The 27,500-nt window shown below is 42.1% G+C and overlaps 1 long non-coding RNA gene across 1 annotated transcript in view; it reads right to left on the bottom strand.

Annotated features, from left to right (window-relative positions):
* Nucleotides 1–27,500, bottom strand: part of LOC116044857 — a 53,859-nt gene that overhangs the window by 21,664 nt on the left and 4,695 nt on the right. The window contains exon 2 of the long non-coding RNA XR_004103764.2: nt 20,584–20,658. This is a non-coding gene — a long non-coding RNA (uncharacterized LOC116044857). The remainder of the gene's footprint in view (nt 1–20,583; nt 20,659–27,500) is intronic.

The raw sequence follows: 27,500 nt of genomic DNA, 5'->3' as shown, positions 1-27,500 counted from the left end.
GACCACTAAGGCCTATATAAAAGAGAGACTTCAGATACAGTATTAGAGGACCACTAAGGCCTATATATAAGAGAGACTTCAGATACAGTATTAGGGGACCACTAAGGTCTATATTAAAGAGACTTCAGATACAGTATTAGGGGACCACTAAGGTCTATATAAAAGAGACTTCAGATACAGTATTAGGGGACCACTAAGGTCTATATAAAGAGACTTCAGATACAGTATTAAGGGACCACTAAGGTCTATATAAAAGAGACTTCAGATACAGTATTAGAGGACCACTAAGGTCTATATTAAAGAGACTTCAGATACAGTATTAGGGGACCACTAAGGTCTATATAAAAGAGACTTCAGATACAGTATTAGGGGACCACTAAGGTCTATATAAAGAGACTTCAGATACAGTATTAAGGGACCACTAAGGTCTATATAAAAGAGACTTCAGATACAGTATTAGGGGACCACTAAGGTCTATATAAAAGAGACTTCAGATACAGTATTAGGGACCACTAAGGCCTATATAAAAGCATCCAAAAAGCAGCATGTCATAGGACCTTTAAATAAATCCAGAATTGTCTTTGACAATTAATGCCTTGACATGCCAAGACTTTGTCCACGTTTCCATGTTTGATGCTGGCATGTGGAGACCTGCATTCATCAGAGTGACGTGACTGACTGAAGGTGGGAGCCTTGTTGTCAAGTCTAGACGTCTTCATGAACGTCTTCATCTGCTCAGTGGAAACACAACATCTGAACAGCAGCCACTTTGTCACGTCCATATAGTTGTTTTAGCAGCTAACAGGCTATCAATCACAGCCACTCCCTCGTGTCGTTATTGTGAATGAATTTATCTTAAATCAGACTGTGAGAAGATGTTAACAATGAGTTGTTTTTACATGTGTACTTTGTCTAACAGAAGCCAAATATGGTGCTTAATCCCACTCTCTGATCTCTGTACTGTAATGTATGTGTATATATGTTTCATGTTTTGGTTTCTCTGTTTTCTGTGATTATAAATGTGATTTATTTAAAATAAATCTTCTTGCAAAGTCCAGCTCTGCAGCCGTGTTTGACAGAATGTTAAATATAATTTTGTCAAAGACAGCAAACGATAAACAGCGTGCAGAAAAAGAAACCGAACCCTTAATTGTTCAGGCATTCAGACACGTTTCTCTTCTCTATGATCAGAAGTTTGTCTTCTGAACGAGCTGCAGACAAGGGAGACAAAAACATCAGGCCGACGGCTCTGTAGAGCTCAAGTGCAGACACTTTGGACAAGATGTCATGTCGGGGAAATAAATCACCATCAGAGGTGACTCTCCAAATCACATTGTCGGAGCGGGCCTCTCTCTTCTGCAGCCTTCTAATCAAGCCTGAGAGGGGGACAGAAACCAGCTGCACTGCTGATATGAAAGGAAACGTTTCATGAGAAAACAGGTGAGACGCCTCTCTGCTGTCTTTGATGATTGCAAGGAACTAAACAAAAATACAAATGACTGTTCTTTCCCCTTGTTGCTCTGGGTCGCACGTACAGTAGTTGAGACGTTTCAGGATGCTGGAACGTTCCCATATCTCAGAATAACTAGAACAAGATGTCCTCTGGGTTGATAGCCAGTAAAAAAAGTGTTTTTTGGGGAGGAGGGGCAGGCGGCGAGGGCACGGTGCGAGATTGAGTTGGAAAGGCGAGGGAGAGAATTGAAATGGCAGTGGGCCGGGTTCCTAATGCACACAGCGAAGGCCAAAGTTTAGAGCCGCTCTGTGCCGGGAATACCAAACGCCTGGCTCCCCTGCTTGGCGGACAATAGGTCGATGGGCGTGCTACAGCAGCTTAATTTTCAAAGAGCGAGAGGCGAGCGCTGCCCATCTCTTTCAGTGCAGAGCAACAGGCCCAAAACGGCATAAAGACACATTGTGAACGTGGCAGAAACTGAGCCATCCGTGTTTTCACAGAACTCTATTTCAGATCTAAAGTCAGGGAATCTTGAGTTAAAAACCTCCATCAACTGGAGCAGGTTGCTGCGGCTCTCGAGACTTTTTCAAGCCTCGTTACAACCTACAGCTAAGGAGAGGAGGCTGGGAAATCGGCACCAGTTGACACATGAATGCTGCTCTATGCAAGCTGTACGGTGTTCTGCCCTAAACATGTTTGACATAAAGTCATCTTGAAACAAGTTGATTTTACTCCTTTCTCCCCACTCGTCTTTTAAAGGGGCACTCCAGAGATCTAATACAAAAACTTTCTGCATTCCCAAGAGACAGATTTAAAAAAGTAGGTGCAGCAGAGGCCAAGATATTCTGACTTTCAGTCCCAGGTTTGGGTTGAATGGATCCTACATTTCCCAAAATGTCGCTGGATAGCCTCTCCTTTAGATCACTCAATGCCTGCTAAATGTCCAGGGCTGCTTTCCAAGTCTCTTATTTGATATCTCCTCGCTCCTGGTTTGAACCGGAAGTCGTTCTGGCCCTCCTTTGTGAAGGCCGTCTCAAAGCTCTTATTCCTGTCCTGAGGAGCGAGGATGGAGGATGTAGGAGGGATCTCTGAGGAGCTATGAGCAAGGATACACGAGAGAAGCCTTCCTGGAAGCCGTGCAGCGGAAAGCCGTTGCTAACTCCGCCCAAAAAGCTGACAAATTCATGTGATAAAACACATTTCCTCGTTTCCTCTCTCCTTGCATGATTTCCTCCATCTCTCCCATGCTTCCTCTATGGTTAAAGTTAAAGGTTTCGGCACAAGAATGTCTTGGTAAAGTTCAAGACAGAGCATGTTTGGGTTAAAATAACTACTTCATGATAGTTAGATGACCTTCGTTGTCATGATTACAACAATAAAAACTTGGTTAAGGTTTGGGAACAATCATGGTCACGCTTTAGAAAACAACTTTGACTGAAAAGGAAAACCGTATGACTGTCTTGGCGTCTACCAATAAAAGAGAAGCGCTTTAAGAAAAAATTGGCATAAAGGCCAGAGTGAATTTGATCCATTTGTGTTTTGACAGCAGGATGCTCAGGTATCCAAAGCAAATAAGGGTTTTAGTACAGAAAAGACTTGATCATATGGAGATTTTTGGAGTGTGCATGGTGATTAAACGAAGGACTGAACTGATCTGTATGAATAAATGGATCTGACCTGCAGCTGTACTTCTTCCTGTGGCGTTGATGTTGAACCATCCATTACCTGCTGTTTTGACTGTCCCCCTCGTGTAAATCATACACGGAAAGAAGAGAAAAACCCTGAATATCGTTTCATTTTTCCAGTTTTAAAGCTGTATGTCCTTTGGAGACCTTGGCCTCTATTTATCAAGCATCTACCAAGTTGGAAATCAGTTGCAACTGGCTGGAAAGTTTTAGAGAGTGATGCATATTTAGTTCTTCTTTTGGAGCTAAGAGTAAGAGCACTTTATCTGCTTTGTTAGCCGAGGAAACAAATCCTATCCCTGCTGATGTTACTCTGAGCTCCAGAGGTGTCCAAACCTGTTGCAGGGGAGACGAAGGTTAAAGTAAAACAATCTGTAGGAGGAGGGATGATTTAGGAGTTTGTGTGGGAAGAAGTTTCTGCAGGAACAAATCAAATATGTGCGCCCTTAATGAGACCAAAACTTTACTTTATCTACAGTGTGTATTCATGTTGGCATCAGATTTTCTTTAGATATGTTGGTTATTATGTAAAGTTATTCACATATACACATACAAAGCTACTACCCTTAAAGGGTAACTTCGGTATTTTTCAACCTGGACTCTATGTTTTATGCCTAAGTGACTAATGGGAACAACAATTTAGAAATTGGTCAAGCTAGGTTGCTGCAAAACAAGCTGCAATGTCAGCTAGCGTCCACTAAAAGTTCTGCTTTTGCCGCTGACAGACTCAGATTATTATTCTAAGTGTCTGACAACATTATGAAAGGATCCCTACAGAGATAGACCTTTTAGTTAAAGAGTAAGATCCTTTTAGTTTAACATCAAACAGCCCCGAAATCACCATCACCAAACTCCACCAGACTCCATGTAAATAATCAGGACTTTTAGCGTGTATAGAGCCAGCATATTTCCACCAGACTCCATGTAAATAATCAGGACTTTTAGCGTGTATAGAACCAGCATATTTCCACCAGACTCCATGTAAATAATCAGGACTTTTAGCGTGTATAGAGCCAGCATATTTCCACCAGACTCCATGTAAATAATCAGGACTTTTAGCGTGTATAGAGCCAGCATATCTCCACCAGACTCCATGTAAATAATCAGGACTTTTAGCGTGTATAGAGCCAGCATATCTCCACATGTAAATGGGTGAATTAATGGTTTATTTCAACCAAACCAGAGTGGTGATTGTTGGAACAGTGGAAAGATGAACTAAGACGGCTTTTGATCATTTTTTTTTATCCGAGGTGTAGTCTGAAGAGATGTGTTTTTAGCCTTCGGCGGAAGATGTGTAGGCTTTCGGCCATCCTGATATCGATGGGGAGCTCGTTCCACCATTTGGGAGCCAGGACAGTGAACAGTCGGGATTTCGTTGAGTGATTAGTTCTCCCTCGCTGTGAGGGGATGATAAAATGACTGTTTATATACATGGAGTCTGGTGAGTTTGGTGATAGCTATTTCAGAGCTTTTTTAATGTTAAAATTAAATTAAAAAACATTTCCAGGTTCCTGCTCAGTAAGATATTTTAAGGCAGCGTGCGTGCTGCAGTTTGTGCAGGAAGTTTCCATCCTGACAGCGGTGCTGATGCCGGCTCCGCTCCACGTGTCCCATGATTAATCTGCTGGTCATTAGGCTCCGCGCAGCGCCGCTGAAACCCAATCCTTTTCACTGCTCACTTTTTTTGTTTCTCAGCCCCGGCACTGAATTAGCAGAGAGAATACATTAGCATACTAAATACCAGCGGCAGGGCCTGCATGGTGAGAGACGAGCTGGGACCTTTTCTCAGATGCAAAACGTCTTTCTCAGGAAGTCAACTTCACACATGACACTCTGCGTCAAACATTTTGGCTCTAATCTTGGCATTATTTAACCCTTGTGTTGTCTTCCCTTCGACCATGAACTTGTTGTCCATCCAGGTCAAAAGTGAAATTGAATTTTTGGTGCTTTTTTCAGCATTTTTGGTGCTTTTTTTTATGCTTTTGAGACTTTTTAAAACGTTTTTGTCACTTTTTTCAACATTTTGTTTTCAATTCATGGTCAATAAACCTAATTTATATGACATTTTACCTAATTTTTGAGTTAAAAAGGCAGAAATTATGAATTATTTTGACTAATAGTTAAGTTCAAAGGATGTTGAGTGGACCACAGACAGGTTTATGTCAAAGTTTAGTCAGGATACCGTTTAAAAACTTAATCTTACCTGCAAAGAAAGTTACATCCATGCATCCATGTTATATTTGGGCATTTTGGTTCAAAGAAACCCATATTTCTGGGCTAGACTGTTCCTAAATGGAAACTAGTTGTGATGTTTAAAACTAGAGGATGCATTTTTAAAAAGATTTCACTTGAATCAAACTTGTGTCTTTTTTATATATTTCCTTCCCTGTAAATGAAGAGTGTAAAATAGATTTTATTATGATGTTATTTAATAATCTAATTACTTACTGCTTTTTTGTTTAATACGTAGAAGAAATGACTTAAATATTTCCTGCACATTGTGTTTAATGTGAACTTACTTCCTTTTGTTGACATTTAAACTTCACTGACTTGACTAATAACCAGAATATGTTGTGTGTCAGCCATGACTTAAATGGCTACATATTCATAAAAATCATTCAATTAACATTCAATTTAGTACATGAACGATTAGTTGATTAACAAACTACTCTTTTGACAGAATAAACAGGCAAAACAGGCAGTCTGAGTCATTATCCAGGCAAATATTGTACGTCAACAATTATCTAGTTGCATTGTCAGGAAGTCAGCTTCACGTATGTCAAACATTTCGGATCCTAATGAGACTGGTTTCTAAGTAAGAGATGGCTTGTTTGTAGAAAGTGTGAGTTTTCTTACATGGAAACAAGTTGTGTTGTATAAACTTTTAAAAGATTTCACTTGAATTAAATGCTTTTTTTCTGTATTTTCTATTCCTGTAAAGCTGAAGACGTCTTCTAGATTGATGGCTCACAAATAAAGAGTGTAAAACTGCTTTTTTATGAGAAACGATGAATCACACAAACTGGAGAACGGAGCTTCTCTCAGGTCAACAATGCAAAAATAAAAAAAGGATTCATGATTTGTATGGCGCTGCCCATAAAGCCAGGCAGGGGGGTTCATTACCATAACAAGTGCAGCGCAACCAAAAGCCATTTTGCTTCCTTTGTTTCAGCTAAGCAGCTGTCATTTGCAGAACATTATGCATTTTGGATTCTTCTATGCTAATTTTTTTGGGGGACAATTTTTTTTTAACAATAAGCACTCGGGCATCTCACAGAAAGCCTTTCATGGCACAGACCCTAGGGTGCCCCGAGCCGTGCCAAGTCAAACAATGGCTTATTGCTCTGAGCAAGCACATCTCAGCCCTTCAATAAAGCATTAAGTTCCCAGCACACTGCAGCCCAAAGCTCACACACACACACACACACACACACACACACACACACACACACACACACACACACACACACACGTACCTCACTCAAACGCACACACACTGAAGCTGGTCCCCAGGGCCGGCACGCCATTAATCAAGATATTTATCAATATTGACGGGGACATGCATGGAAATTAATTGTTTCATGCTGGACAGAGTTGAACACGATGCACTGCATGGATCACGTAGTTCAACACATTCTCATGGGTTTGATTCTTGAAACTTATGCACATACAATTTGTATGATATCCTGCAAAATTACGGAGACCGCCGGCCGGTCACGTGACAGTCAAGTTAAGTGGTCGCTACAGTTAAATTTAGCCAAGAAAAGGTGACGGGGATACGGAGCGCCGTGAGGGGACAGTCATTTTTAGCAGCTAACAAAAGGTAAACATTATGCGGCAACGAGAGTTAAGTTTAGACACCAAAACGACAAGTTACGATTAGAAAAAAGATAGTGGGTTGGGTTAAAACACTGGTCCCTTTAAGTAGTACACGAACACCTGTTTCCTGGTGAAAGTCTTGTGTTTTCTCCTTAACTTCTTCAGGACATGATCACCTGTTTCCTGGGTGAAAGTCTTGTGTTTTCTCCTTAACTTCTTCAGGACATGAACGCCTGTTTCCTGGGTGAAAGTCTTGTGTTTTCTCCTTAACTTCTTCAGGACATGAACACCTGTTTCCTGGGTGAAAGTCTTGTGTTTTCTCCTTAACTTCTTCAGGACATGAACACCTGTTTCCTGGGTGAAAGTCTTGTGTTTTCTCCTTAACTTCTTCAGGACATGAACACCTGTTTCCTGGGTGAAAGTCTTGTGTTTTCTCCTTAACTTCTTCAGGACATGATCCCCTGTTTCCTGGTGAAAGTCTTGTGTTTTCTCCTTAACTTCTTCAGGACATGAACACCTGTTTCCTGGGTGAAAGTCTTGTGTTTTCTCCTTAACTTCTTCAGGACATGAACTCTGCTCCCGCGCAACATTCAATTAACATGCAATTTAATGCATGAACGATTAGTTGATTGATAGATAGATTAATAGTTAATAGTCAAGGGTTATTTTCCAGGTAAATATGTCAACAATTATATCTAGTTGCATTGTCTCTAAGGTAAGGATTTGTCACTTAAATCTTTGTAAACTAGATATCTTTGGGTTTTGGACTGTTGGTGGTTATTTTTAAGATGTGTCATTGGACTTGGGAACTGAAACTGCCTCTCTAGTTTGATTTATTTAGGTTTCTAGATCTGGAAACATGACACATTAGCACAAGAACAATGTAACACGGAAGAAGATTTTTGCAGTTATTTCATATTTAACACTAAGGTTACTTGTTGGGCATTTAGTTTTAAGAATATTTTGTTGTCCTAAATATTTCTTTCAACTCTTATAGGGTAAAAAGACAAGGAACTAAAACTCCTCATGCTTGTGATCTGGACAACTTAATAAATAAACTGCACAGAAAACTGTCATATTTGTTTGTACGTGATTGGGAACAAAGCTCCATCATCTCAAAACAAACTCAACATATGTCTTTAAATCTCTGGTGAGAAAGAAACTCTTCTATCGATTCTGAACGGCACAGCAGAGCCTTTTTAAAGCCAGCTGAATTAGCAGATCATGTGTGTAAGTGTGCACACGTGCATGCATGTGCGTGACAGTTTGGGTAGATACAGGGTTCTGTTTGACTTCATTGTATTTCTTGAATTATAACAGTATGTAGCTCCGGGCAACGGCTCTCCCTGAACGGGCAAAGTCAACTCAAATTGGGTTATCGGAGACCTCGGGCTGAGCAGCCGGGCCACCAGGAATCCAAAATAAAGCAGCGGCCTCTTCTCCCCCCCAAAAATAGACCACCATTGGCAGCCAGAAACCAGGTTAACGCTGAGAAAAAACTTCCCAAGGATTTTCAGTGAACTCGTATCCTCCACGTCTCCTCCTGACCCCCTGGATCCGATCACTTCAGTCCGGAAGAAACAGCAGATTAAGGCTGTGAGCTTGTAATGTGATGTTCAAAGAAAAGAGGGCGGTTTATAGGCCATCGCCTGACCCCCAAGGGCAAAATCAATGGCATTATTATAACAGAGAACAACAAGATTACATTCAATCTGCCCAGATTTGGAAAGGAGGTGAAAGTGCGCGATGGACGAGCCGACACTCGGACAATAAAGTTCCAGTCTTCAATAGAAAAGTCCACGTTTCCTATTGGACGTCTTGTAGAAAAAGAGCCAGAGGGCAGGTCAAGATGGACTGAAAGCTGCATTTAAACAACTGCGGTCCCTATTTTACAAAAACTGGCTGGTCCACTCTAAGCTCAAACAATGGAAAACACGATGGAAATACGACATTTCTGTTTTCTGTATTAATGTGAGGAGTCTCCACATCGCTCCACAGATTTCTTTTAGCACTGAAAGAGTTTTAAAGAGAGAAACAGGTCGGACAATTTATTCAACTTGTAGAGGAGAATATTAATGGAAATCCCCTGAATTGGAGATGCAAAATTAAATATAAAATGCGGCATTACAACATGTACTCCAGTAAAAAACTGAAGGCTTTTTCCTTCACTGCACTGAATGCAAAACAGCTGATTTCCATGCATGTTTTTAAAAAACATGCAGCCGACATGAATAGAGCTCGCTCACTGTCGTGACGTAGGTAGATCCATTCAGTCTCTTTCACACAGCATAATCAGGCACGACTCTCCATGCGGTATGGATCATATCACATGTTTTACAGCGGGGGTGGGGATGCATATGTGTGCGGTGGTGAAAGGGGGGTTGCTTTACGTGAAACAGGGGCTTCTAAGCACGGGCTTGTCCAAACATCTTGTCCAGCTCTATTCTGACAGCGGGATTAGGAGCACCTGCCATGGAGACAAAGGCAGGCCTCAAGCCAGATGAATGAAGTGCCACTAACTGCCCCCCATCCTCGCCGCTACGAGTCCCGGCTGATCCTCGCCTTCTCCACCGAAGGGCAGATGTAATGAGTCAATTCAGCTCCAAAGGCTGACGACGTGAGAGCAAGTCAGGAAGAAAAAGGTCTGAAATATAAGAGTTAAGTTGAAGTAAACAAGCAGTGGCAGTTAAGATGGGTGAAAAGCTTATGCTGTATCGCAAGTTTTTGGGGAAAAAACAAGAAGGAAAGAAAAAGGATGACGGGAAAAAGCAATGTTTCCCAGCGTTGGGGTCGGGACACGCCAAGGGGTCGCAATCACACGTATTGAGAGAGAAGGAAAAACATATTTTTGCTCCAAGGATGTCGATTTTTTTCCGTCTTCAGGCCTCTAATTAAAAAAACGAGTCTAAGAAGATGAAATCATGTGTTGGTTGAACTGGTGGAGATTTTGCAGAAACACTTTCCAGCCTGTTTCAAGAGGTTGCACGTAGACTTAGCTTTGTTTTAGGGCGTCTAAAACTTTAAATAATGTGTAAAAGTCACTGCATCATCACACTACAACAAGTCACAAGCCATATTTATCTCGTGTTTAATGTTCTTAGTAGGTTAAGAAGAACATTAAACACGAGATAAATATGGCTTGTGACTTGTTGTAGTGTGATGATGCAGTGACTTTTACACATTATTTAAAGTAGACTTAATTAGGGGAGACGCTACAGGTGAAAAGGGAAAATATTCACTAATTAACTAACAGATATCAGCATGAAACTTCCCCAGCTGATTAATGCCATTAAGATGATTATTTTTTGTATTTACAAGTTTTCTGAAATGTGAACGAGGAATTATCAAATGCTACACTTTTGGTGAATTTAGGAGAAATCTACAGACACAAATAGACAAAGTGAAGTAAAATACATGTTTTTTTTCCAATAGTCTGAAAGAAGACATGTTATGGAAGATAAAGAGCACACAACCGCAAAATTTGAGCTAAATTTGAATTGAAAAATTATGTTTTTGCCTGCTGGGTCTCTCCTTAACGTCCACAACCTGAGACTATTTTGTTTGGTAGAAAGTAGCTCCAACGAAAACAGTTCACACTGAAGTCATTCAAAAAAAAAAACGTCATGTAAACGCGCCATCCACGAACCACACAGCAGCTTAAATGTCTTGTGTACTTGTCCACTAAAAGAGATTTTTATACATTGCTGTAAAGAAAGATGCAAAGAAAGATGCTGAATGATGTCTCAGTGGACTGAAGACTGGGTTTTGAGGTTGGGGGTTGTGTTTGGTGGAGGAAGGCAGGGGGAGAGGAGGATTAGTGGCGGGGGGGGGAGGGGGGGATTGTGCAGGGCGCCCTTGGGGATCTTTCTCCTCGGCGCAGCATGGGGCTTGTCCCCCCGCTCTGTCCCCTGATTGAGGGAGCGACCCGCAGACTGGCATGACGGCGGAGTTCGCCACAGGCTCCGGCCACATCAAGTCAATCTGCATCAGACTCAGCCACCGAGAAACAGGAAGGAAGCTGGACGGAGGCTGGATGGAGGCCATCAGGTGCAATGTGACATGGATACAAACCATGGAGAGCTGCAAAGATTCAGCGATTAGTTAAAATAATCGCCAACTGTTTTGATAACCATTTAATCAGTTTGAGTCATTTTTGTTTCATAAAAACTTCTCTGATGTCAGCGTGTTAGATGTGAATATTTTCTAGTTTCTTCTCTCCTCTAGTCAAGATTAGAAAATGAAAAGATTGTTGCGCCAAAAGGCCAAAAAAGCCCCCCCAAAAAAATCAGGTTTGTGGCGGTTGGGTTTAGCCAGCAAAAAGGTGAGCGTCATGTGGTGACGACAGTTAAGTTTAGACACCAAAACGACAAAAAGATTGTGGGTTTGGGTTAAAACCGGTCTCCTTGAGGAGTACTCCCAGGACACAGACGCCTGTTTCCTGGTGAAAGTCTTGTGTTTTCTCCTTAACTTCTTCAGGACATGAACACCTGTTTCCTGGTGAAAGTCTTGTGTTTTCTCCTTAACTTCTTCAGGACATGATCGCCTGTTTCCTGGTGAAAGTCTTGTGTTTTCTCCTTAACTTCTTCAGGACATGATCGCCTGTTTCCTGGTGAAAGTCTTGTGTTTTCTCCTTAACTTCTTCAGGACATGAACGCCTGTTTCCTGGTGAAAGTCTTGTGTTTTCTCCTTAACTTCTTCAGGACATGAACACCTGTTTCCTGGTGAAAGTCTTGTGTTTTCTCCTTAACTTCTTCAGGACATGATCACCTGTTTCCTGGGTGAAAGTCTTGTGTTTTCTCCTTAACTTCTTCAGGACATGAACGCCTGTTTCCTGGGTGAAAGTCTTGTGTTTTCTCCTTAACTTCTTCAGGACATGAACACCTGTTTCCTGGGTAAAAGTCGTGTGTTTTCTCCTTAACTTCTTCAGGACATGAACACCTGTTTCCTGGTGAAAGTCTTGTGTTTTCTCCTTAACTTCTTCAGGACATGAACACCTGTTTCCTGGGTAAAAGTCGTGTGTTTTCTCCTTAACTTCTTCAGGACATGATCACCTGTTTCCTGGTGAAAGTCTTGTGTTTTCTCCTTAACTTCTTCAGGACATGAACACGTTTCCTGGTGAAAGTCTTGTGTTTTCTCCTTAACTTCTTCAGGACATGAACGCCTGTTTCCTGGGTGAAAGTCTTGTGTTTTCTCCTTAACTTCTTCAGGACATGATCACCTGTTTCCTGGTGAAAGTCTTGTGTTTTCTCCTTAACTTCTTCAGGACATGAACACCTGTTTCCTGGGTAAAAGTCGTGTGTTTTCTCCTTAACTTCTTCAGGACATGATCACCTGTTTCCTGGGTGAAAGTCTTGTGTTTTCTCCTTAACTTCTTCAGGACATGAACGCCTGTTTCCTGGGTGAAAGTCTTGTGTTTTCTCCTTAACTTCTTCAGGACATGAACACCTGTTTCCTGGGTAAAAGTCGTGTGTTTTCTCCTTAACTTCTTCAGGACATGAACACCTGTTTCCTGGTGAAAGTCTTGTGTTTTCTCCTTAACTTCTTCAGGACATGAACACCTGTTTCCTGGGTAAAAGTCGTGTGTTTTCTCCTTAACTTCTTCAGGACATGATCACCTGTTTCCTGGTGAAAGTCTTGTGTTTTCTCCTTAACTTCTTCAGGACATGAACACGTTTCCTGGTGAAAGTCTTGTGTTTTCTCCTTAACTTCTTCAGGACATGAACGCCTGTTTCCTGGGTGAAAGTCTTGTGTTTTCTCCTTAACTTCTTCAGGACATGATCACCTGTTTCCTGGTGAAAGTCTTGTGTTTTCTCCTTAACTTCTTCAGGACATGAACACCTGTTTCCTGGGTAAAAGTCGTGTGTTTTCTCCTTAACTTCTTCAGGACATGAACACCTGTTTCCTGGGTGAAAGTCTTGTGTTTTCTCCTTAACTTCTTCTGGAACATGAACTCCGCTCCCCGGCTTGAAAGCCCTGTGTTTAGGAACCAAACAACCACCCAGACCTCCTCCCTAAGCGGCTCTTCACGCTCTTATACACTGATTGCAGTGCATTACTTTTCATGGCGATATGTATGAATGTTAATGAGAACAGAATGAATCTTTATAGGTTTTTATAGAAATAAGAGCCAAGCAGATACAATTGATCAGTTGCTAAATATGTCACAGTGAAAGATCCTCCTCGTCAGAAGGTGCCAGTCTCGATGAATGCTGCCAGGACTTATAACTCCGGTCTGCAGGTCTCGATGGATGTTGCCAGGACTTATAACTCCGGTCTGAAACCGTCCCTGCTGGAGGTAGGGGTGGTACGGTTCATGAAAAAACATCCGAACCGCTCGGTTTGCATGTCTCGGTTCGGAGCGTGTGTGTGTCGCACGGCTCGTCAGTACGCCGTTAATGTGCACTAACCACTTACTGCCGTAGTGCCCACTTTACACACCTATGTTAAAACACTTACTGGAAACGACCATAGACAGTATATAAACGACGAGGGGGATGAGTGTGACGAACGCAACACATGGCAGCTGATTGGACGAACACGTCTGCTGCTTGAAATTGCTCGAATTTCAAAACTCTAATGGCGTCTCGTTCTGAATACGATCTCGTATTTTACGAAAACAGTTCACTTAAACGTGTTTCTGAAAACATTTTAAGCGAGAAATAGGCCATACAGTTGCTGAATCTGTCTGTTTTTTTGATCGACAAAGGTCAGTTTAAAAGATTTTCGTCAGATTTTGAGAGGCGCAGTGTCTGTGGAGTGTGGAGTGCTGCAGGTCACGTCACGTGCAGAAATGTCAAGTGGGAGAGAGTATTGTGCAACATGCATTCAATATGCTAACTTAGCTATATATCATATGCTGAAGTATATTTCTGGATAAAACCGTGACCCTAAAACCGTGATACGAACCGAACCGTGGATTTTGTGAACCGTACCACCCCTAGAAGAAGGCCTCCCTTCGGTATCATGCAGCTGTCAAACATGAGCGCTCCCCACCGTGATGTATTGGGAACAGTCCTTTTTACTTTAACACTTGCATGATTCCTGGGTGGTTCTCCCCCCTCCCCCCTCCATCCTCCATCCTCCATCCTCCCCTCCCTGTGCTTTTGGCCTTTCTGGTCCAGTTCCCATTTCTAAGCCCTGGGGTGTTGACAACAGCATCCATGATCATTGGGGTTTACATGCGTGTGCAGGCACTTTATTTTTTTTGGAAAGCCTCTGTGCTGAGAGAAAGAGCTGTTGTTTGGCTTACAGGTGAGCGTCCGCTAAATAGGCGTTGTACCGCAGGACATCTATCTTTTGATGCCACCTCCGCCTTTGATTTGGTACACGGCAGAACACAAACAAGCGTTTGAATGGGGGTCCTTTCATCTGAGCGCCAGGGTTGAGGGGGTTAATCTCTTTCTCTAAGTGGGTGAGTTAGGCAACGAAGGGATCTATTTCACCGCTGATACAATATGGGCTGTCATATTCAGGCTGCATGCAGCAGAGGAGCTCATTTCTACATAAAAAAAACAGTCAAAAGAGTTCAAATCCAGAGAATCCAGTCTGTAAAACTGGTTTGACTTTCCAAACCAATAATCTTCCATCGTACAGCTTGTTTCTGACTTGTTTCGGACAACAATGACTTGTTGATTCTTTAAAAATATCTATCTTTACATCTCAAACCTGATCGTCAAGGTTCGGTTTCTCTCCAGTCTTCATGCAGCAAGGAGCTCATTTCTATATAAAAAAATAAATAAATCAGTCAAGAAAATCGCTCGAATTTAGAGAATCCAGTCTTGGTTCTGGACAAAATCTTCATCATCGTGGCCGGGTTAGCTCAGTCGGTAGAGCCGGCGCACATATATAGAGGTTAAGTTCTTGATGCAGCGGCCGCGGGTTTGACTCCGACCTGCGGCCCTTTGCTGCATGTCATTCCCCCTCTCTCTCCCCTTTCATGTCTTCATCTGTCCTGTGAAAATAAAGGCCTAAAAATGCCCAAAAATAATTTAAAAACCTTACTTTTTGGGTTTCTCTGTAGCCTCATTGGCGAGTTTGGGTCGTTCCATGGCATGGACAGGTTTGTTGTTATCTACAAGTACACCAAGGAGCTTTGGCTTCCTTCAAGGCAAATTTCATGACAACTAGGTTCCAAATATGACAGCAAAACCAACAAATCCTCCCAAGTAAACAATGCAATGCATTGTTTCTCATTGCCTTCTGAAAATGACACATACAGGCATTTCTATTGGCAGAACGAGATGGCCTTTACATTCAATATGGTCGTTATAAAAATGATTAAGAAGTTGTAACCATAAAAAATGGCTGCACCATGTACATTGTATTCAGCAAAAGGTATTGTGACAGATCTAATTTAAAGGTCTTTTACACTAGACGCATCCAAGGTGGCGCGCACCATCGTGACGTCAAAATGACGTAATATCCTGCCGGCGCGCCCGATTTATGGCGCGCGAGCAGAGGTCGCGCACGGCTCTTTTTTTTTCAGCGGCGCGCAACAAAGCGGAAATGGGAGGCCTGAACGGGTTCACCGATAACCGGATGCCAGAACTCTCACAGTGACTGCTAGTCTCTCTGGTAAACTTACTGGGTTAAGATGAGTTCTTTTATAGTGAATGAAAGGCTTGATCCCACCAAGTAACTCATCCAATCAAATCCAAGCATTGACGGCAATGCTGCTGCCAGTTCTGACATTGTTTACTTTTTTCTTCTTCTTGTAGTCCGTAGAAAGAGCAACGTCTGTAGCCTTTGCTCATTAGCACCACCTCTGTTCAGGAGAAGACTGCAACTAGTGTCGTGAGCACCAGCGCGGGTATAAATAGTCACGGCGATCCCATGACGTCACATTTGCACGCTCCAGCTGGGCTGCGTCTAGTGTATAAGACCCTTATCTCTGTTTCTGTGTTTTTGAGCTACTGTGCAGGTGCCCTGTTCCATATCGAGAAAAACTGTTGTTTGTGGGTCAGCGGGAGCGGCGGAGCAAAAAGGTTTTTTGACCGTAATGTAACAAAAAGTAAAGTAAAGTAAAATAACAAAAGTGGGAAAGTTGGAACAGCAGGTTGGACATTTTTTATGTAGATTCCTGTCTGAGAGAAGCTCTGGGAAATGTTTGGATGAAAATAAAAGACTTGGCTGTACAGTAAAAGTTTGCTAATAAATTCACAAAACGCAACGAGCTGAGCTGGTTCCGTGAGTGCAAACTTAACCCTCATGTTGTCCTAATATGGGATTATTTCTACCAAATTGCCCAAAAATAACATGGATGGTTCCAAACAAGAAACAGGATTATCCATCAACATATGTTTCTCTCATCTTAACTATTAGTCAAATTTCTTCATAATTTTGGTGGGTTTTTAAGTCAAATATTGTGTATAATTTAATATGAATTAGGTTTATTGACCATTAAATCCAAAAATAAGTCTTAAATTAGAGGTTATAAGTTGGAATGAAATTGGCTAAGAAGATGTAATAGATGATAGTTTATACTGCAGAAGTGGAAGTAAATGAAAGAATCAAGACTAATCCTGCCTACTGCTGACATTGTGAGGTGGATTTAAAAAATTTTGGGTGCAGGAGCGTCCGCTGCTGGAGCAGAAAAACACAAGATAAGATCACAAAGGATTATGTTTTTGCTGCCTCCCAAAGTCAGGTTCAACATTGATACGATTCACCGTGTCCAGTCTTTTAAAGTCTTTGCATGTTTTTAAAGGTTTTCAGATTTCTTCATGCATTCTCAAACATGCTTGGTTAGTTTTAAGTGTCCTGGCAGCAGACGTGTAGATCTAACAGATTTCTTTGCCAGGCTTGTTTTCTCTGAGATATTCCTATACTGGTATGAACGTTGGTATGAAACGTGACCTTGCGTGACCAATGCACTGTTGGGGTTAGTGGCGGTGGTCTCGGCTTAAAGGAGGCTCCCAGCTATAACTGAGGCAGCAGAGAAAACAAAAGTGTGAAACGAAAGCCTTTCTCTAAACGAAATTCTGGGCGGTGATGAAGTCAGATAGCTAATCCTGGCTTAACTCCTCAGAGTTTGGGACGGTGTTGACACTTTCCACAGTCGAAGATTTCAGGTTCAAACCAAAGCCGGAGAGCTTTTATTTCACCCACCTGCAGCAGTCACAGTGGATCCCCAAATTCACCAGCTGCTTTTACTATTTCACCATATAAATCTGACTTTTAGCATGAAAAATGAGCTTCAAATGTTATTTCGGTTCTTAATCGCTTTCGGTGACAAAACAACGATATTAAGCACCTGTTTTTTTATTGCTACCAATGTCCTCAAAGTATTTTTAAAGCAAGTACATACAGAGAACTCAACTACACATTGAGGACCTGGTTTCAGCTTTTCCTTTACAATATTTCATCTTCACATCTATCTGACGGCTGTTCGATAAGAAGATATGGTTCCTCCTCTACCATGTTCTGCCGTGAGAAGAGTCCCAGTGATGTCCCAGTGATGTTGTTCACAGCTGATTTAAACATTTAAAACTACAATGACACTCAGAGAACGCGCATCTCTGCCAAGGCCAATGGTGCATTCACGTGCTCCTTGGATTGTCCCATTTCCCAAGTTGGGAAGTCGGTGCTACAAAGAAGATGTGTTGTGTTTAATTTCTTTAAAGCAGTTTAAACAACACGTCAACAGCTGTTTCCAGTATTGCGTGACAACCAGTATTTGCGTGAAACAATGAAATATGATCAGGAACTCAAAAATGTAATTGGTTCTTCCCAAGGGGGTAAGCGAGCGTCCACAAAGCGTACCTCCTAAGGAGCCATTTTGTTGCTTTGTCCATTAATTTTACTGTCTATGGTTCTTCCTTGGCCCATGCTTCACCCTTCCACCAAGTTTCATGAAAATCGGACCAGAAGTTTTTCTGTAATGTTGCTGACTGACTGTAATGTTGCTGACAGACAACCCAACAAACTGAGCCAAAAACATAACCTCGGAGCAGAGTGGCCAAGAAGCGAGCTCGGGACTGGGAGGTCGCCGGTTCAATCCCCAGACCGGCAGGATAAAATCTGGGGGGAAAGTGAAAGAGCAGTGCTTGTCCCCTCCCTCATTACCACCACTGAGGTGCCCTTGAGCAAGGCCCTTAACCCCAACCGCTCCAGTGGAGCTGCTCAGTGGCCGGCAGATCAGACTGTGGTTGTACTGGACAGCTTCCAGGTATGAATGTGATCAGGTCAGACTGTGGTAGTACTGGGCAGCTTCCAGGTATGAATGTGGTCAGATCAGACTGTGGTAGTACTGGGCAGCTTCCAGGTATGAATGTTGTCAGATCAGACTGTGGTAGTACTGGGCAGCTTCCAGGTATGAATGTGGTCAGATCAGACTGTGGTAGTACTGGGCAGCTTCCAGGTATGAATGTGATCAGGTCAGACTGTGGTAGTACTGGGCAGCTTCCAGGTATGAATGTGATCAGGTCAGACTGTGGTGGTACTGGGCAGCTTCCAGTATGAATGTGGTCAGATCAGACTGTGGTAGTACTGGGCAGCTTCCAGGTATGAATGTGGTCAGATCAGACTGTGGTAGTACTGGGCAGCTTCCAGGTATGAATGTGATTTGAGAACGTTTTAGATAGGATGATGATCTTTTTTCACTTTCATAACAGAATTTGGTACATTTTCAGAAACTTTGTGTAAATGTTGGCGAGGAGTTTGTTTTAATTTTGTATTTCAGATGACTCCAATAATAATGTCACACAGTACTGATCCCTGTAGGGTATTCTCCTTTGGCTTCTCATCTGCAGGGAGGTCAAAGGTCAGGGGCTGACCACACATATTCCTTATTTCATCTCTTGTCTCTTGTTGGACGTATCGTCTCTTTACGCACAAAGTCACCCTCATACTGTATCAAACTGCTTTATTGTTTGTGCAGCTTTTTGAAAAATGTCTTTCAAACATGTGTTGAGACAATTTAAATCCCTCTGGGGTCTTAGTCATTTCTTCCAGTATTTGGGTCGCCTGGTTTCCTTGTGTATTAACGCAATGTTAGTGTATTGTAATCACACAGAAAACAACAATGTGTAGGACTTATGGCTTTTGAAATTGTTCTCCAAAGGGAAATAAAAATACACTTTAAAGGTCCAATGTGTGGGAATTTCTTTCATCTAGCGTTGAGATCATATATCAATCAACTCTCTCGCTCCACGCAGTTCAAAGTACGTATTACAGCTACGGTAGCCTTGTCTCTTGCTCTTTTCAATCTCCTTTTTCTTTTTCTGGGCGAAGAAGACTCCTGTTCCTGAAATTTGGATTTTGAATACGTGTGGTCCTCCATGTTTCCTTCTTCAAACTTGCCGGGGTTGGGGAGCTACGATACCCATTAGCAGCATTAGCAGCATTAGCAGCAGCTGTGAGTTTATCATGTGACAGCGAAAACGCGAAAGGTGGAGCAGTATGTCCTGTATGTCCCTTACACACACACACACACACACACACACACACACACACACACACACACACACACACACACACACACACACAAAGGTGGAGCAGTATGTCCTGTATGTCCCTTACCGACTAACGTATTTCAAGATGGAGCATGAATATGGATTGTCTACCCCAGTTCATGCAAATGCAAATGTAAAATTTCAAGCCAACAGGAATACTTGGAATTGATGGTGGTGGTAAATATTCATGAAAAAAGACAAGTTTGTGAACGGGCAACACAGATTTTGATAATGAACGACTAAACACGTTACACACTGGACCTTTAAATAACACAAATTAAAAACTATTTATATTTTTTCCCAAAGAAGATTGTGTGCCATCTCCAATACTGTCCAAATGAACAATTGAGACACATTATTTATTACATTTACGCTGTTATATCATTATTATGGGTTGTTCGTTCCACGTTTAGTATATGTGGCAGCGAAGTAGCGGGGCCAAAAGTAAACTATACCTTTTTCATACGAAAAGATGAAGAAATATCCATTTAGTTGTGGAGTTGTCATTCCTGAATTATTGTGCAAAGTCTCCGAAAAGATACTGTAGTTCCAGGCTGGATTACAAAGCTTCTGAAAGGCCTACAATCGCACCATGAAACTCATATAAATGGCGCATCTCTCTGCTTCTAAACAAAAACAAAGTAAGTCTCTACACTGTATTGTTCTTTTTAAAGGTCCCATGGCATGAAAATGTCACTATGATGTTTTTTAACATTAATATGAGTTCCCCCAGCCTGCCTATGGTCCCCCAGTGGCTAGAAATGGTGATAGGTGTAAACCGAGCCCTGGGTATCCTGCTCTGACTTTGAGAAAATGAAAGCTCAGATGGGCCGATCTGGAATCTTCCCTTTATGACGTCATAAGGGGAAAAGTTACCTCCCCTTTCTCTGCTTTGCCCACCAAGAGAATTTGGCCCGCCCATGAGAGAGAGAGAGACATCATGGCTTGCAAAAGAGCGAAGCACGGAAGTTGGTCAAGGCCATGACCGCATGATGAATGTTTTCAGAGAAACAAAAGGTTAAAAGTCATCAAACGCCTTGTAGACGTGGGCGTTTGTTTTGTTGTGTGATTGTGAGAGGAGAACATGAGCTCGGCACAGTGGGAGCCAGAGGTCAGCCCTCCACTGCTCAACTCTTTCACATGAAAACGCTGCTCTGTGTTGTTTGGTACTTACTGATCCGAGATCTGCTCTGTTGACGGACTGTGGTCGACCACGGAGGCCTTGAACTTGATGTAAACCAATGCCGACCTGAAAGACAAATACAGAAGATTTCAGTCTGTCATTCCTGAAACATCATCTCACTTTCTGTGCAACTTATATTCCATGTTGGATTCAGAAAACATGCAGTGTTGGCAAGGAAGCTTCATTATACAAAAAACATAATTTCACAAACTCAGGACTTTCACCCAGGAGGCCGGGGGTCATGTCCTGTTAGTAAAGAAAAGGAAACAGAGTTTATTTTAACTTTAGGGAACAAACGGAGCTACGTCACGTTCTGCGTCACGTGGTAACCTTCAGGAAGTGAAGTCACGTCTGATTTGAACCCAAACCATAATCTTTTTTTCAACTTAACTCAGTAATTTTGGTGTGTGAACCTAAACAAACTGGGACCGTTTCACAACATTAACGGCGTGTTTAAAACCTCGACCGTTAACCTTTTCTGGTTAGGTTTTCCTGCCATTGATAGAGGCTCTAATTTATGAAATGCTCCTGTGGGTCGTATTAGATGGTAGGAACAAACAACATATATCGTCGTATGATTTGGAGAACTCGTTGCTTTCTTTAAATCTGCCCAGGAAACAAAGACACACCTTTGAAAATCTTTAAAAATTACAGAACACTATGTAACATGTCTTTAAAACACTGAAAGACAAATCAATCATCACTTTTAAAATATTCATTACATTAGCAGCTACACCGTCTCTTAAAATCAAAGAGAATGTGTGCATTTTTTTTGTGAATTTGTCTGCAAAATGTCTGGTTGAAGGGGCCTTAGTTTAAAAAAAAACTTTTTTCTGCACAGACTGTGAGGGGAACCAATCCTCAGGGCAGTGGGTGTACATAATTTATGTATAATTCAAGCTGTTAAATGTCCCTCTAAGCATGCAAAAGGACCTGACTAGCCCCTCTTTAGAGCGTCCTTCACAAACATTATTAATCAGGTCCCCATTCTCACAGGCCTCTGCTCCGGCTCTAGACAATGGGCTAAATGAATCCCAGCACACTGAGCTTGGGAATGGCTCTGCTGCACATACAGTAATCATCAATCATCGTCTGGATCTATTGTCAGGACGCTGAGAGTGCAAGCGACACTGCTGCCATTTAAGGGCCCTGATTTGGGAATGTGAAGTTCCTTCTTTAGCTGTAATAACATCAGCTAAATTACGAAAAATGTAAATGAAAAGGTTGAATAATACAGTCAGTCATGTCTGCAGCTGGTTCCTGGATCCTGGCAGGAAAGGTTAAGCGCAAGCAGAGCTACTCTCCACCGTTGCTTTGGTGCTGGGAAAGTTTCAACTTCAACAAGTACAGGAGTAAAATAAATATTCATTTATCAGATTTTTTTAGGACAAAAATACTTATTCTGCATGTGAACAACTATCCTGTTGGTTAAGGCTATAGTGCACAACTGTTTTTTTATCAATGAACGTGCGTTACATTCAAGACATTGCCAAATTAGTTGATACAAAGCAAATTAAACCTATCAGCTCCACAAAACTCTCTTTGTATTTCTCAGTACGGCCATGTTTACTAAATGGTGTAGTCCGGCGATTTTTGCACGCAGAAGCTTGAGTGATGCGTTTTACGACGCCACTGAGTAAGGACAACCACAGCGTTCAGCTTTGGACACAAAGAGGACATAAAAATTAGAAAAGAATTAACTCTTCTGAAGAGTCTACCCTGTATTTTAATCCTCTGTGTCCTCCTTGACATGTGTGGATGCACTGACAGGGTTGTTGTCGACAGAAACTACGCACTGTAGCTCTAAGTGTTTAAGTGATTTGCCATTTTACGGTGGGATTATGTGTCAGACTATTTCATGGCTGGGAATAGTTGCCAGCCAGCAAAGAGTACAGGAAGTTATGACAGCCGGCCATATGACCATATGATAAATATGTTTATATCTTAAGCAAGTATTGAGTTAATGTCACAACTTAAACCAATGAAAGGTAACAAAATCTAAAATCTGATTTGTAGATTGGAGGCTAAAATGTGCAAATTCTTTACTGTTGTTTGGTTAATGAACAAAGTTATTATTGTACTACAGGTGGTGACTTCTCTCTCTGCCTTTCAGAGCTGAATTCTTCCGTGTCGGGCCATTTGGACATAAGGAGGCCAGGCAGCAGCGGAGGCCAGATTTAGACGCGTCCTTAGAGGTCAGTCGACAGGCAGGGAGGGGGGACGAGTGGAGCGACAGGTAACTCAGTCAAGCTGGTAATGAAATGAAGCTCGCCTCTGGGCTGAAAGGGATAGAGAGAGCTGCCAACACCGTCATTGCCGAATGCTCTCAGTCCACCGGACATCAGTGCATCATACCTGGGTCAGTGCCGCATGGGGACGGACACAGCTCAGATTCAAGGAACCGCTTTAAGATAAGTTTGAGCTTTTTCAGGTCATGTTTGAGTCAACGTGAAGCTGTATTTATTCACGAAGTCTCGCTCACTTCAAGAGAAACAAAGAACAATCAGTCAGTCACACGAAACAAACCTGCTTATCCAGTGATTCTGTGCTTTTACACATCTCGGCTCCATTAACTGTTGACTATATTTCAGTGTGTAAATAGGTGCTGCTTCCCATTTGAATACACTCTTTAAAATGCTGTTGAAACAAAAGTTGTATGTCTAAAAATACTTTTCACCTTTTCAACCATATGTGGCCCCTGTTCTAACCTGAACATTCAGATGCAACTGATTAAAACAATCACAAATACTTTTTAGAAATATCAGCAAGTAAAAGTTCTTCAGAGGAATGAGGCAGATCATTCCACAGATATACGTATAGTAATATTTCCTAAAGCAGCAGCTAAAGATGTTAAATATCCTGACTTTTTCTTCAGTGCAATGAAAAGAACCAAAATGTGAGTAACATCTGACGTGGAGGGCATCTCATACTCATCACTAACGTGTCAAATGTCTCAGGTGTACCGAGGCAGTTTTTCAACCGCAGCTGTAACCTCATGTGCTCCCAGATCTGCACTGAACGCTGTCTTTCATGCAAAGATTGCCTTTGTCTTTGCTCAACTCAAGGGCACCTGGGAAAACTTTAAAGATAGAGCGACGAGCAGCGAGAGTCTTTGCAGATCAAACTACGGTATTATCCCGAGTCAGAATGTGGAGCACTTTAGCGCTTATTTTTCTGACAGTTTCTTTCTCCTGTTGTTGTTGAGTGAAGGGGATTATTGATGTGTACGCTTTGAAATATCAAAGCGTTTGATTCTAAAAAATAAAGTGATGCCTCCGTTCTTTTATGCCATCACTCATTAGGGAACTGGCGCTCAAAGGCAGCTTTGTGTAGGGAGTCGTTTTAAGTTGGAGATGGCTTTACAATAGATTACCACGAGCACAGTGAGATTTCAGGCGGAGAACGTGAATGAAAGGCTATGCAAATTGCAGCATGTACATCTCCGGATGAAAGAGAAGCATCAAGACTTTCTTGAACTTGAATAAGCGCCCTTTTCCCTCCATCTCCTTCTGCTTTAATATCCCAAAGTTTTTTTCTCTTGCAGCGGCGAGCCCAGCATGCTCGGCTTTGTGACAGGTGAAATATTTATCCAGGGAGAGACGGGGGAAGGAGTCAAAGGCTGCCCATCTTGTTTGAGTCCCCGCGTAGACAAAAGCTATTGAAGAGCTGACAAGCTTGTGCATGGAAGGGCCCAGCATGGCTCGGAAAAAAGTGGTTGTAAGCGATTGAAAGTGAGACAAACAGGGAAGAAAAGAAGGGTGTATCTCTGGGCGACTATAGGCTATATGACGCTGTAATCTGGGGTCTTTTTAAAAGCCATCTCTCCCCGTCAGGATGCGAGGGTTTCTCTCACGCTGAGGCGGAGAGCGCCTTTCAAAACCGCTTGACTTCTGCCACGGTGGCTGGCCCCAACTATCTGATAGCCTTTCTCCTTTTACACGGTGGCCTTTATCGGCCGGCTGAATGGAGACAAAGTGCCCTTACCTGACCTGACCTGAAGCAGCCTCCATGTTCTCTTTACAGGACTGATAGCAAGTCAGCAAATCACTGACCTGAATACGGCAATTCACCTTTGAAAAGGGGGTAATTCTGAGAAAAAGAGCCACTTTCTTCCTGAAACTATAGGAGTGAAAGCTGAACAGCTTTTGTAAGACAAATGCATAAATTAAAGTGTCTTATTCGTCTGTTTGGACACGGTGGATATCGCTGCTCACCCTACCTATCAATTTCTTCCACTTTTGGTTATTAAACAAGTGTTTACTGCGCACAAACCGTTGTGGTATCGAAGTCTGTTCCCCCATCGAACCTGTTAAGCGTTAAGGTTGGTTTTGGTAGGGGGGAACAGATCTCAACGGAGAAATAGAGGTCGATACAACACCGGCACCACTCAGAGAACGCAGACCTGCACCAAAGCCATGCCCTTTCTTGCATTGTTAAAGCGTAACTCTCTCCAAAATGCAACCTAGGGTCTTTTTGTGAATGTACCCGAGTCAAACTTTAGTTTAAAAGCATAATTAGGACGGAAGCACCACTTTTAAGATGTACCGTATTCTCGTTTTGGGTCAAATGGCCTTTTGAATGGGAGTGCTAGGGGCACTACTATGATTGCATCAAAATCACTATTTTTAAAACACTAAGAAGGCTCGACACAACATGAGACTTTGCTCGAATGCAACGTAACAGGGAGGAGAGTAAAGATGGAGAGCTCCTAAAGCTTACTTCCATATAAATGCACGGATAATTAGTTGTTTTGTCGTTAGTGAAACACAAAATTGACCGTGTAGTTGAAAAAGGAGCCTCATATAAATATGATATTTCCTCCTATGGAGTCCGTTCATTCACACACACAATGTTCTCAATGCTGAGTTCATGTGTAGAGCCCCTGGTGATACTTCGAACAAAGTCTCATGTTGTGTCGAGCCTTCTTAGTGTTTTAAAAATAGTTATTCGAGGAGGCTGTCAGTCCGACTGCCTTTTCTGCCGAAGGTCGGCCGTCGGGTTGGTGCGTCAGAGCCTTTAAGCCTCGGATAACATGAAACCGGGGAAACAAATTATACTTCTACAGTACTCTCAGCAGACAACATGATGAAAGATTGCACCACATTACATCAAAGCCAAACGGCAACTGTTGAGTTGAGTGTGTACAGTTTCCCCTCTGCAATTATCCCAAAATGGAGAACATTTACAAAACATTAACATGACATTTTGGTGTCTTGGATCGTTTATGTTGCAGTCGTTGTGCTCCTGCTACTGTGATGTTAGATGTTGAACAGATGAATGAAGAGGATAAGTGAAAGACTGACAGAGAGGAGTCAGATCTGGAAACACAGACGGAGAAATAAGGAAATGTTACACTACATCATATTATAACTCAGGGATGACTTTTATTCTCCTAATGTTCCAACTTTTGTATGTGTGTGCGTACGAGAGTGTGTGTGTGTGTGTGTGTGTGTGTGTGTGTGTGTGTGTGTGTGTGTGTGTGTGTTTATGTGTGTGTGTGTGTGTGTGTGTGTGTGTGTGTGTGTGTGTGTGTGAAACAGACGGAGAAATACTGCAAGTCAAAGATAAAAATATGAAATAAATATAAGAAGAAAAGGAATAAAAGTGCAGAAAGTAATGCAGAAAAGAAAGTTTAGAAGAAAATGTAAACATATATACAGTAAAAAGCAATGTGAAATGGTGGGAGCAAGACAAAAATAAAGACACAAAACTTGTCATATCACTTTGGAAAAAGAAAACTAGTTTCTGCATGTGATGAAAACTGTCTGGATTCAGTTTTCTTCTCACGGGAAATTACGATAGCGACCATTTGCATCAAACATTGTCAAGGTTAACCAGAGCTATTCAGAGTTGGTCAGCAGCGTCTCTCTTTTGTTTTGAGATCTGTTTGTGAAAATTAGAGCAGTGGTTTATGAGAAATTGTCTTGTTATGGAGTTTGGTGAGTCAAAACATTCGTGGTGTGGGAACAGCGTACAGGGGTACAGATACAGTGTGTTATCTGAAGGACAAATGTGTGACACATGCACCTGTGGTTTCTGCACGACAGACTCTTATACACACATCACCAAAATGGGGAATGCTTTTTGCCCATTCCTGCAAACGGGAATCAAAGCTGTTTGAAGGGTTGAACATTTTGAAAAGTTGTCATTGTGCTGAATTTAAAGCTAGTTTAATTAACTGCATGCAAACAATTGACTTGGAGGATTTTACCTTATCACCTCGCCTCACTAAGGGCCTCATGTACTGACGCTTTTGTGCCCACTTCAGGCGTATTTGTTTCGCAACGTGGGCGTAAAAGCATGGCGAGGTATGTTCAAACAGGCACTGAGGTAAAAGCGCAGGCTGCCTGTCGCGGGAACTGAAAATGGAAAATTTCGCTTTTCCGTGTCATGCATATGCATTCATGGGAGGGTGAAGGGGAAAGAGGTTGTTTCCTATAAAGATATGGGAGGAGAAGCGTAAAGTGCGCCTAATTATGTATTCCGCGGTATGTACAAAATTCTCCACCTCTTAAAAGCAGGTGTAAGCCAGGAAGCGGGTTTCCTCGCATATGCCTTCTGGTGAAATGGCAGCAGTAATCCGAGCAAGACGAAGACATAGGCCAAGGAGACGAGCTGAAAAGATTTTTGCTACAAGGATCACACTTTTTCAGTTGAGTGAACACGAAGTCATTAAGCGTTACAGATTAAGCAGCCATGCGATATTACAGTTACTGGAAGAAATCAAAGATGACATCGAATCTCAGACTCAGCGTTCACATTTAATTCCAGCAGCTGTTAAACTCCTCGCTGCATTACAAATATTGGCATCAGGATCATTTCAAACAGTCATAGCAGTCAGTGGGAATATGGCAGTCTGCAATCAGCCGTATCATAGCACAAGTACTTAACGCTTTGCTACAGCGCAA

The sequence above is a fragment of the Sander lucioperca genome, chromosome 24 (genome assembly GCF_008315115.2).
Source record: "Sander lucioperca isolate FBNREF2018 chromosome 24, SLUC_FBN_1.2, whole genome shotgun sequence".
Lineage (NCBI taxonomy): Eukaryota > Metazoa > Chordata > Actinopteri > Perciformes > Percidae > Sander > Sander lucioperca.
This window is presented reverse-complemented; position numbering and strand designations above follow the sequence as displayed.